General features: G+C 43.8%; 1 long non-coding RNA gene across 1 annotated transcript; it reads left to right on the top strand.

The window, feature by feature from the left end:
* The first annotated feature begins 306 nt into the window (after window positions 1–306).
* LOC137660623 (uncharacterized) lies at window positions 307–3,774 on the top strand. The gene is made up of 3 exons (XR_011047728.1): window positions 307–395; window positions 2,622–3,058; window positions 3,694–3,774. It is a non-coding gene; the product is annotated as an uncharacterized lncRNA (long non-coding RNA).
* Window positions 3,775–10,083: the final 6,309 nt, after the last annotated feature.

The raw sequence follows: 10,083 nt of genomic DNA, 5'->3' as shown, positions 1-10,083 counted from the left end.
GTAATCAGCTTGACCCCCCCGCCCTTCCCCAGCTCCCCCGCCCGGGTCCTGCCGCCCCAAGGCTGCTACGTGCTGCTGGCCCGAGTGCGACAGCCCTTTGTAACAGCGGGGTCCGAGGCAGCTGTCGGGGGGTGACACAACATACGTTAGCCAATAGCTATACGTTGCACAACGCACGATGTGGCAGCTCCTCTCTAACTTGGGGGGCCACCCGGTCTTTTTAGGATTTCCAGGAAGAGCTGTGGCATCTGACCTTCAACTGTTATTAAAAGAAATCAAAGGTTGTGTAACAGTCTGCCAGAGCTCTGCGTTTCTTCGTGGGGTTAGGTTTCATCAAATGCCTCCACATTTCTGAGCTTCACAGCTTCTTTATACCTTTACTTGTTTATCCTCTGGTAAGCATTTATTAATAGAGAGATTTATTCCTTTACTGTACTTGTTTATCTTTCAGGGGTTTTGTTTTGTTTTTCAATTTAGAAGCAGAAGGGTCTCCCACGCATTTCACATTTCTTTCTGTGGGTGAAGTCACTGCATGGTCTTGATAGTAATCTTCCAGCTGTCCGTTTTCACCCTGGTATCCCTCCCTTTGGCTGATTTTCTGCATTATCACCGTAGTTTTTGACTAAGACTATCAATCCACCTGTCCCTCTGTGAAAGCTGCTAGATTGGTTTGTGTAAAAGGGGACTAAAATGGTATGAACTGTAAGTCAGCTATTAATCCTGTTAATAAGGGATTAGAGTGAAGCCCTGTGAGTAGGAAAGCCTGATTTGATTGTTTGGGACTATACCTTAGCTCTCCCTTATGAAAGCGGTGTTTGCCATGCATCGCATTTTGTGATTTGCATATTTAGTCTCTGAGGAAATCAAGGTTAAATATAGCAAGGAGATTCTACTGGCTTAAACTGGTAGCACAAGTATGCTCCTTCAGCCTAACAGTCCCTCGGATAGCAGAAGGAACCCTGTCTGTTCTTGCCTGGCAGTAACTGCATCCTATAATATGACTTATATTGTTAGCTTATGCTTTGCCTCTGACCTTTACATGCACTTTGCTGATGTACCAGATAGTCTGCGTGCCTTATTTTAGAAGGAAAGAAGCAACAGAGGAACTGGACTAAAAAAAATATCTTGCCACTGCTATTTTCAGTAAAAGACTTGCAAAAGCAACAGCAATGGAGAGCTCAACAGCACCATATATTCCCTGTGCAAGGCTATCATATAGAGCAACATCAATCTCATAAAAAAAAAAAAAGTTGATGCTGTCTCTGTGTTAGAACTTAGCATTCTGCTTCCTCCTCAGCCTTAAGAGAAGGCCTATAAATTATTAATACTAACATCAGTGTGAGACAACAGATGGTAAAGATTACTTGGAAAAAGTCTTCACATTAACATATTACGGCCCTAGTTTCACAGCACGTTGGGACTGTTTCCTGCTGCTGCCAGCCAACCTGGCCCTGGGAGAGACCTCCCAGCAGAGGGGAATCCTTGGGCAGCAGCAGAAAGGTCCTGCCCTGGTTCAGCTGCACAGATACGGCAACCCGGCTACCACCGCAGAGAGGGGTGGTCGTGTGTCACGGCACCCCTCTGACATCGCACCGGCCCCATCAGGGTCCTGGCGTCTGCTATGCCAGGGATGAGGCCAAGAAAGAATGATCTCAGGGTTGGAAAACCTTCAGGTAGCTGAAAAATGTATTCTTTGCCAAGGTACTTCCAGGTGGGATCAGTTGCGTTGCATGCTCTGAAAAATAAGAAATACACATTTATCAGTTTTGAACTGTTCTTGAGCCAATATTGATATGAGACCCACAGTATTCCCTGACACATATGTGCATAATCCAAAAATCTTGCAAGCTATGAAATCACTTTAACGTTCTCTAGAATGGGTTACTTCAGCTTCTTCAGGTGTACAAATGTATTAAAACTGCTATCAAGCAAGTAAATGAGAAATTTCTTTTAAGAAGGTAAGTGTATTGCATTGTCTCGCTAGGTAGCACTTGTTACAGCAGAATGTGATCTTCATTCTTGTTTTGTCTGTGACTCTCCTGCCCATCACTCTGCTCACACCATTTTTGGAGATAACTCTGTGTCAGAACCTCTCACACTGAAGAAAATTATCCAGCCTTTTAGGGACTTATGCAGGAGACATTTTCTCATGGCCCATTACTTCTGCAAATGCATATGCCACGGGTTTATTTCACTGTGATTAAATCATGACTTAAAACATAATTCTCATGTTCCTACATCCTCCGAGTGTTGTGGAAAATTTTCCACAAAGCCTAAATAATGAAAACGTAAGCAAGCACTACCGTTCTCAGACTTACAGCAGTGGGCCCAAGTGTGGTTCTGTAAAACAAGCAGGAACTGGCTCTTCATTTATCAGCTTGTTGGCAACAAAGTTGGAATCTTCTGTTCTCAAGAGAGGGGCAGTGTGTGGGTGAGGGCATGGAGTGATTGCTAGAAAATGCCTTCAACAGTGCGTTGTTGCTGTGCTATTTTCATAATGAGTACCAAAGCCTTGGCTAAGCATTTTGATTCATACCTCATTATTTTCATAAACTAGTAATATCTATTTCACTGAACAAAGATGATTATCCCCTTCATGTTTTTGTCATATTGCCTTGCAGAATCCTACGTTGCCTTGGCTCTCACCAGTCTTCTCTAAGGGAAAATGTCCACGTCTATACAGCTGCCAATCCAAAACCCTTATGGTGAAACTGTTGCTTAGCTCCTGGTGGCATGGCATCAGTGCATCCAGACTTCACCTGCAGGGACTTCTGGGTTCACATTCAGCTTTACATGATGACTTGGAATGTTAGGTACTCTGTAGAGATTCACTCTTGATGAGCAATTTTGCAATTTATCACAGTCCTGAGATGCCACCCTGGAACCAGTTGGCCCTTGAAATTTCCTGATTTGGGAATGAGATGCTGGAAGAGCTGTTTGAAGATACGTGATGTCACCGAGTTATAAACTGTTGATTTCTAACTTTGATTTTTATTTGTTTGGTTTTTTTTAAATCATACAGTCAACAGGTTCTTGGAACGAAGGCCAGGTTAATCAGGTCTGCTACTTCTTTTTATTTCAGAATTAATTTTTCCCTGTAAAATTCCATCTTACTATTATAGTGCCTAATTTTAGTTTATAAGAGAATTCCCCAAAGACCCAGCCCTAGGGCCATGGAAGATGCAGGCGCCATTCAGATTAAGGTTAGCAGGGAAAGCATTCAGGAAACAGTATTAGTGGCACAGAAAAGTGTTCAGACATTAGCATCTGATAATTCCTGATCACCTCTACCTAAAAACAGCTACACTGGCACAGATTTGCCTTTGCCCGTGGACAACCAACAAGTGTTTACAGGCTCTGGATTACAACAGTGGCAATCTGTTATGTCATGAATAATCTTGTTTCCAAGTGCTGAATGTGGGTAATTTGTAATCTCCTTTCTGTGAGCAAATATACCCCTAATTACTTCTTTTTTTTTGTTGGCTGATTTTACTGAGGCTTGGGAGTTGAGGCCTCGTTTGTCCACTGCAGTGTGGGACGACTGGGCACAACCCAGGGGGAGGGCACAGAGCTGTTCCGCAGCCCCCAGCCCCACTCAGTGGTCTTTTGGGGTCCTGGGGAGAGAGCTGTTGCTAAGACTTCTAACAGAATGTGCAAGTAGGAGGGATTTTAAGTTATTTACTTGCCTTCCAGATGAGTTTCCAGACTTTCCACCCCATTGTTGGTATCAGAGGGGTGATAACACGAGGCCCTGGAGGCAGAGGTGGCAACTCTTCTCTCCCGTCAGAGCAAGTCTTGGGGAAGGCTGCTAAGGTTCCCTGAGGTCAAAGAAGAAAAGCAAGAAGACATGCGTAAAAACTAAAGAGTGATAAGATACGTGTAAAAGCAAGTTTACATGAAGGAGTACAGGCTGTCCTGCACTTGTTCTGCCTGCTCTCTGCGCTGCTGCTGAGCAAGCGAGCTCAAATTCAGAGCCATAGACCACGGTTAGCCCATGCACATCCATCCTTCCTCAAGACCTAATTGGACCTCAAAAAGCAAGAGGTCCCTGCATCTTTAAATTATGAGACACAGTCCTAGTGTAGTGATCTTTTTGACTCATGTAAATCAGTTGGCCTTGGAAATCAAACAGCGACGAAGATCCAGGGAAGTCTTTTGGCCCAGATGGTGATTAGGGCTGGAAGATGACAGGAAGATTTGGCATCATGCAAATACATACAGAGGGATGAAAGTCACTGCTAGATTTCTGTAAGTATAGAATCAACATAGTTTAAACCAGCAGGTGCCATCTCTGTCAAAAATAACACAGTACAGGTGTAGTTCTGCATATTACACTGCACACACGATATGGACGCTCAAATTCTGATAGGCATTATGTTTTGTGTGAAGGTCAGATGGCGACCTATACAAAATAAAAACGCAATTAAAGATAACTTTGAAAGCATTGAAACAAACCTAACTGAAGGTGTTGGTATATCTGAAGGGGTGGGGGAAACAAACACACAGAAAAAAGTAATTAAGATTCCTGGGGAGGGAGGGAAACTGCTTGCCAATCTGCAGAGGGAGGAGCAGACCTTACGAGGTAATGAGAGTGCTAAATGGCAAAGTCTGGGCTGGGAGAAAGGTAGAGCTTCAAAGGAGGAATGTGCACAACTTGGATCATAAGCTGCCTTTACATCTGTCCTTAGCAAAGTGGAAGATGAAAGGATCTGCACTCAAAGGACCTGCTTTTCTGTTGCCTTTCACCTTCTTCACTTATTTGTATCTATGCAAAGGGTATGTAAATTGCCAGCGCTCCAGTTCAGTGGCTTGTTGTCTAGCTATATAGGATGAACTAAGCCTGTATACTGGGCTCCAAATATGTGGGGACTTTTATATTATACTACGTGCTGCTGATGGTGCCGTGCGCGTGCTGTTCTGGTAAGGGGGGTGAACCTTCTCTAGCGCTTTGGATGGTGTATCCGTAATACTGCATCTGCAAATGTATGTGAGATGAGATACAGGAATAGTGACAAACTTTTTGTTTGGCTTGCTTGTTACTCTGCCGAGGTCCGTGGTGCAATGCCCGTGCCTCTGCCCTGCTGCCCTGCTCCCCCTCACGCCATGGCGGTGGCAGGGGTGGTGCCCGTGGGGAGGGCAGCTCCCCACTGCAGCCTGAGTGGGTGGCTGAGCAGAACAGCTGCCATGTATGCAGTCTCCATCGTTAGCCATAGTAGCAGCCTTCCTGCTAACAAAAGAGGCTGGGTGCGTGTGGGAATTGGGCTGGAGTGGTGCGTTGAGGGGTTCCAGACCCGAGGACCATGAGGGAGAGGAAAAAGGGCTCCCTGCGCTGAGGAGAGCACCATCAATTTAATTATCAGGAAAGCATGGTCACTGTGTAGGGAAAACGCTGAAGGATCAAGAACCGACAGAGGACTCTACAGCAGAAAATGTATTGCACAGGTTTTGTCTCATTTCGCTTGTGGCAGCGTTAATTATGAGACTATAGAAATGCTTGGGAATGCCTGTATTTAGATAGTGTGCTTCAGGATTCACTGCAGTTAAGCCCCAATTACTCCAATGGTATTAAAGGGTCCTGTGTGGGTTTTTCAAAATTCATTTACATCCACTTTAAGGCCCCTTTGCACAGTCTGAGCAAATGATAACAGAATGTAAGTGGGAAAAAATAAATGGAAAGGAGGAAAGATGATCTCAAAAGAAATGAGCTTCACATTTGTGGTCCATCATAGCCAAAGGCACAATCAGCTAATCTGACTCCTAAGGTTAGTCCTAAATATCAGTGTAGGCAAGTCCCTGGACAGTTGCCAGTGTCTCTGGGCAGATAACATCAGCACAAGTGGAGAAGAGGTCTCCAGTCTAGCTTGCCTTTTAATATACTATTAAAATAAAATGAGACAGCAATTAGTTTCTCTTCAGCTATTCCACAGCACAACTTCATCGGTCAATTAGTATGAATAAATAAATATAGGTCTTGAATTATTAAACTGCAAATAGAAGAAGCAGCTGCATTTAATATTTCACTGTTCCTTCTCCTTCCTCTTTTGCTTTGCTTGGAGTTTTGACTCGGTATTATAAGAGTGCTATTGTCTATTCTTAACTCTTTCCAAACTTTTAATTCTTCCTTAGGATAATTTTCTTACTCCAATAACACTTTTAATCTTGGCTGAAGACATAAAGGTCAGATTATCAGAGGGTATGCATTCACAGAGCAACAGTCTAGCCTCTGGGAGCAACGCGGAGGTCAGTGATTTAAAAAAAAAAAAAAAAAAAAAATCCGGACATTTATTTAAGTGTTTCAGTATGGGCTTACTAACTTTAGGTTCCCACTTAACTAAAATCTTGGCCTTAATCTTTTTCTGCATGGGCTATAGAAGAGTAAACAATGATTATCCCACCAGTTAATCTCTTTTCCTAGTAAGAGAGGCAGAAACAGGAGTCGATCGGGGTTAGGATATCTCCTGTTCGTGTCTGAAGACCGGTAGCTACTGGGGGTGGAGAGGGACAGTCAGACGGATCTGCTTAGGAAACTGGAGCACAACTGGCTGTAGGAATAGCCCAGCACCTTTGGCATCTCAGGCTCCACGTGCTCTTTCTCAAATTCTGTATGTGATCAATAGAGATCCATTTCTTCTGCTGCTTCATGGGGGAAAAAGTCAATCCTGCAGAAAAAGAAAGCCTCGCTATAATATTAGACTTTGCTTGTTTCCAGGAGATCTCCAAGAAGGCAAATCAGAGCATTTTTCTCACATGTTTGTTCACAAATGCTAGTGCTGACCTCTTTGGTCACTGGTGCTGATTCTTACAGAAATGAGTCACTAAAGTTCTGTACTTTACGAAAGCATCTGGATGTCAGATCACACATTCGCTGTGGGAAATGGCCAAAGAAAATTTTAAATGACAGTAGCATGTTTAATATTCTGTTGATGAGACTGTTGATGCATATAAGAGGAGGAAGAAGTGCAACTTCAAGTTAATAAGCAGGAGAGAACCTGAAAGCTCTAGGATATTTCTCTCCCTCCTGAGATGCACCTGCCTTCTGACCTCTGGTTTTGATTTTAGACAAAATTCTCATAGTAATGGCACTGTTGTGCACAAGAAAAGAGTGGAGTCTTCTCTAACTGCCTTGGGGTGAGGCACAAGCAATGTCTATGACAGTATTTCTCTTAAGATACATATGCTGGGGACCCCAAACTTTGGACCCAAGTGATGCAGTGCAATAGGAGTGGTTCTGTAGAAAAAAGTAGTGCTGAGGAGCCAGTGTCCCACTGTGTGAGCTGAGAGGGTTTTTGCTTTGGACCAGCTCTAGCAGAGTGACCTCCCGCTAGCAGTCGGAGCACACCAGGGGAGCCTCTGGAATGCATCCTCCAGTTAAACTTTGTCTAAAAGCAGCCCACCTCTCTTACTCTGAGCCGGCCCCACAATGAGAAATAATATGTGCTAAGTGTGAGCAGCTGGGAGATTTGTTAACCTGAATTAAAACACTAGAACTGATGCACCTTGCTTAAGGCAGCAGATGGCTGCAGCAGCACAACCACCCCCCAAAAAGCCACCTGCAGCAGTGCTGCCTGCTTTACAGTACAGCGCTGGCAGCTGGCAGGGTGAGGGAAGCACGTTTGCTGTGGGGAATCGGGGTGGATTTACGAGGCTTAGTAAGACACAGGATGGAATGAGAAGGCTGAGAGTCACAGCCCCAGGTCGCAAAATGCAATGGTGACCTACACCTGCCCGGGACAGACTGACCGCTGCTGCCATCTGTCCTGGGTTTTCTCACTCTTCAGTTTTCTGTGCTGATGACAAACCTTGAGCTGCTTCTGTATATACTTTAAATGTATTAGCTTTTCCCCTTTGAAGTTGCTTGAGGCACTCTATGAGCTGAGTACATTCCTCTTAGATTGGCTCACTGCAGTGTCTTTTACAATGTTAATTTCAATGAGATTTGCTTTTCTATTTTAGTTTGAGTATTTTTTTGCCATTTTCTGGCCTGCTTTTATGTTCTTGTTTTCCGTTATTGCTAGTGTTAAGATCTTTGAAGACTGTAGTTTGGGCATGTGAATAAAACTTTTTCATACGGCACAGCTTTCAGGTGGAAGTCATAAATGGGTCATGGCAGCAGCCAGGGGAGGATGTGACATACAGTCTTGTGGTTATGTCTGACAAGCGCTGCTGTCTGATCTGCTCTGATCTGCAGCATTTTCTCCTCTCTGCTTAGCTGCCATGGTGATAGGTTACTTGGACATACCATAAATAGATAAACTAGCAGGGCTTTCACTGAGTCCGATCATGAGGACAGTCCTCTGGCTTAGCGCACGTGAGTTTATGCGTGTTCATGAAAACTGCCACTTGAGGCTCTTGCCTACAAAGCCAGTGTGGCAAATAGCATTGTGTTTGCATTCACAAGTGTGCAAGAGCTTTTACTGGGGGGGATGGACATAAGAAACAGGATATGTAATTCTGGTCAACCCAAAGCAGAGGGGTTTACCTCCTCTGCCTGGTTCCAGGCAACCGTTTGCAAACTAGCAAGGCTCCACAAGGATTCAGCTTGGTAGGCAGGTGTCAGCTTTGGTGTCTCTGTATCCCTGCAAAGCAGAGATGGTGCCTTAATGCCGGTGGTGTTTGTTGTCCTGGACCTCAGACATGAGCACTACCACACAGCCCCCCTTTCCAAGCATGCCCCATTAATGAGTTGCTTCAATTCCCATGTATGAGAGATGTGCCAGACTATGGGAGAGACAAGTCCCTGTCCAAGGGGCCAAGGATGCTCCACGTGCATCTGCAGGGTCACATAATAACAGAGGGCTTGCAGCTTAAATCTGCTGCTAGGGCCTGTGCCTTTTTGTGAGATGACCCATGAGGTGTGTAACAACACCTCTGTGAAGAAAAAATCAAACCAGAGTTAAGACAGGGCAAGGACTAGAAGAATAAGTCTTGCAATTGGAGCCTGAGACTCAACTCTTGTGTCTGCAGGGCCAGGGTAGCCTACAACATCATCCCTTGTGGTGCTCCTCCACTTGTTCAGGTCAAGTAGGAGGGCTCCTTTCCTGCCCATGTGCCAAAGGAAACTGGTGTGTACAGGTGGTGCTCCTGACATAAAAGCCAGCCTGGTGTGCAGACAGCAGCACGGCCAGGGCACCCTGCAGAGACCGCTTGCCCTGTGGTGCCACAGAGGAGTCTGAAAACCATCCCATGCAGTGTAGTCCCTAAACTGTGAGAGACAAGAGAAGATGGAGCCTAGGAAAATGGTCTGAAAATAGTTCAAAAGAAAAAGGGAAGCAAGAAGAGAAGGCTTTTAAGAAGGGAAATATTTAATGTATGGAGGTATATAGGCCAGCAAGGGGGAAAAGAAGCAGAGACACAATGGGTAAAGCAAGCAGCAGAAATATGGAAAGAAGAGGAAAAACTGGGTAGATGGAATAAAAGTATTAATCAGGATGGTTGGAATTTTTAACCTATTACATGAGCTGTTAAATATAATTTTTTCAATAAAGATAGCTGTTTTTTAACGTATTAGATGAGCTCTTAAATATAATTTATTCTGCTCTTTCACATTTGCATCTAATTTTTTTAAAGTAATTCCTAAGGTATTCAATATGATTTTTTTTGGATGCGATTCAGTTGAATTTGACGGTTCCATATCTGTCAAAATATTCCAAACTATAACTTTTGCTGTTGTATTGGCCCTTTACAGAGCATAAACCCGGCAGGTGAGTGGCAGGTGTCATAGAAAAGGAGAAGAAACCATTCAGAAATTGAAGTGTTCACAAAATGAGAATTTGTAGATGACGTCTTCAAAATGGACGTCAAAATACAGAGTGTGTGTTTGTATGTGCTTATATTTTATCTATGTGTATGCATAAAGTGTATATAAAATGCAATTAAAGATGTTTTTACTAGTGAGATGATGATATATCAACCAAACCCCTCCCTTAAAAAGAAAAAAAACAAGGGGCATAAAAAAATTATCACTGTTATTCAGATGTAACACCTTGTTGTGTTGGAGAGAAGGCATTGGATAGAGCTCAGTGACTAATTTGCTGGCTATTAGTCCTTCATTAGTTTTGCTTCCACTTCTGTTTGATTTATGTG

This window comes from Nyctibius grandis, chromosome 2, assembly GCF_013368605.1.
Source record: "Nyctibius grandis isolate bNycGra1 chromosome 2, bNycGra1.pri, whole genome shotgun sequence".
In the NCBI taxonomy this organism is placed as follows: domain Eukaryota; kingdom Metazoa; phylum Chordata; class Aves; order Nyctibiiformes; family Nyctibiidae; genus Nyctibius; species Nyctibius grandis.
The sequence above is the reverse complement of the archived record's forward strand: the minus strand, read 5'-3'. Positions and strand labels throughout refer to the sequence as shown.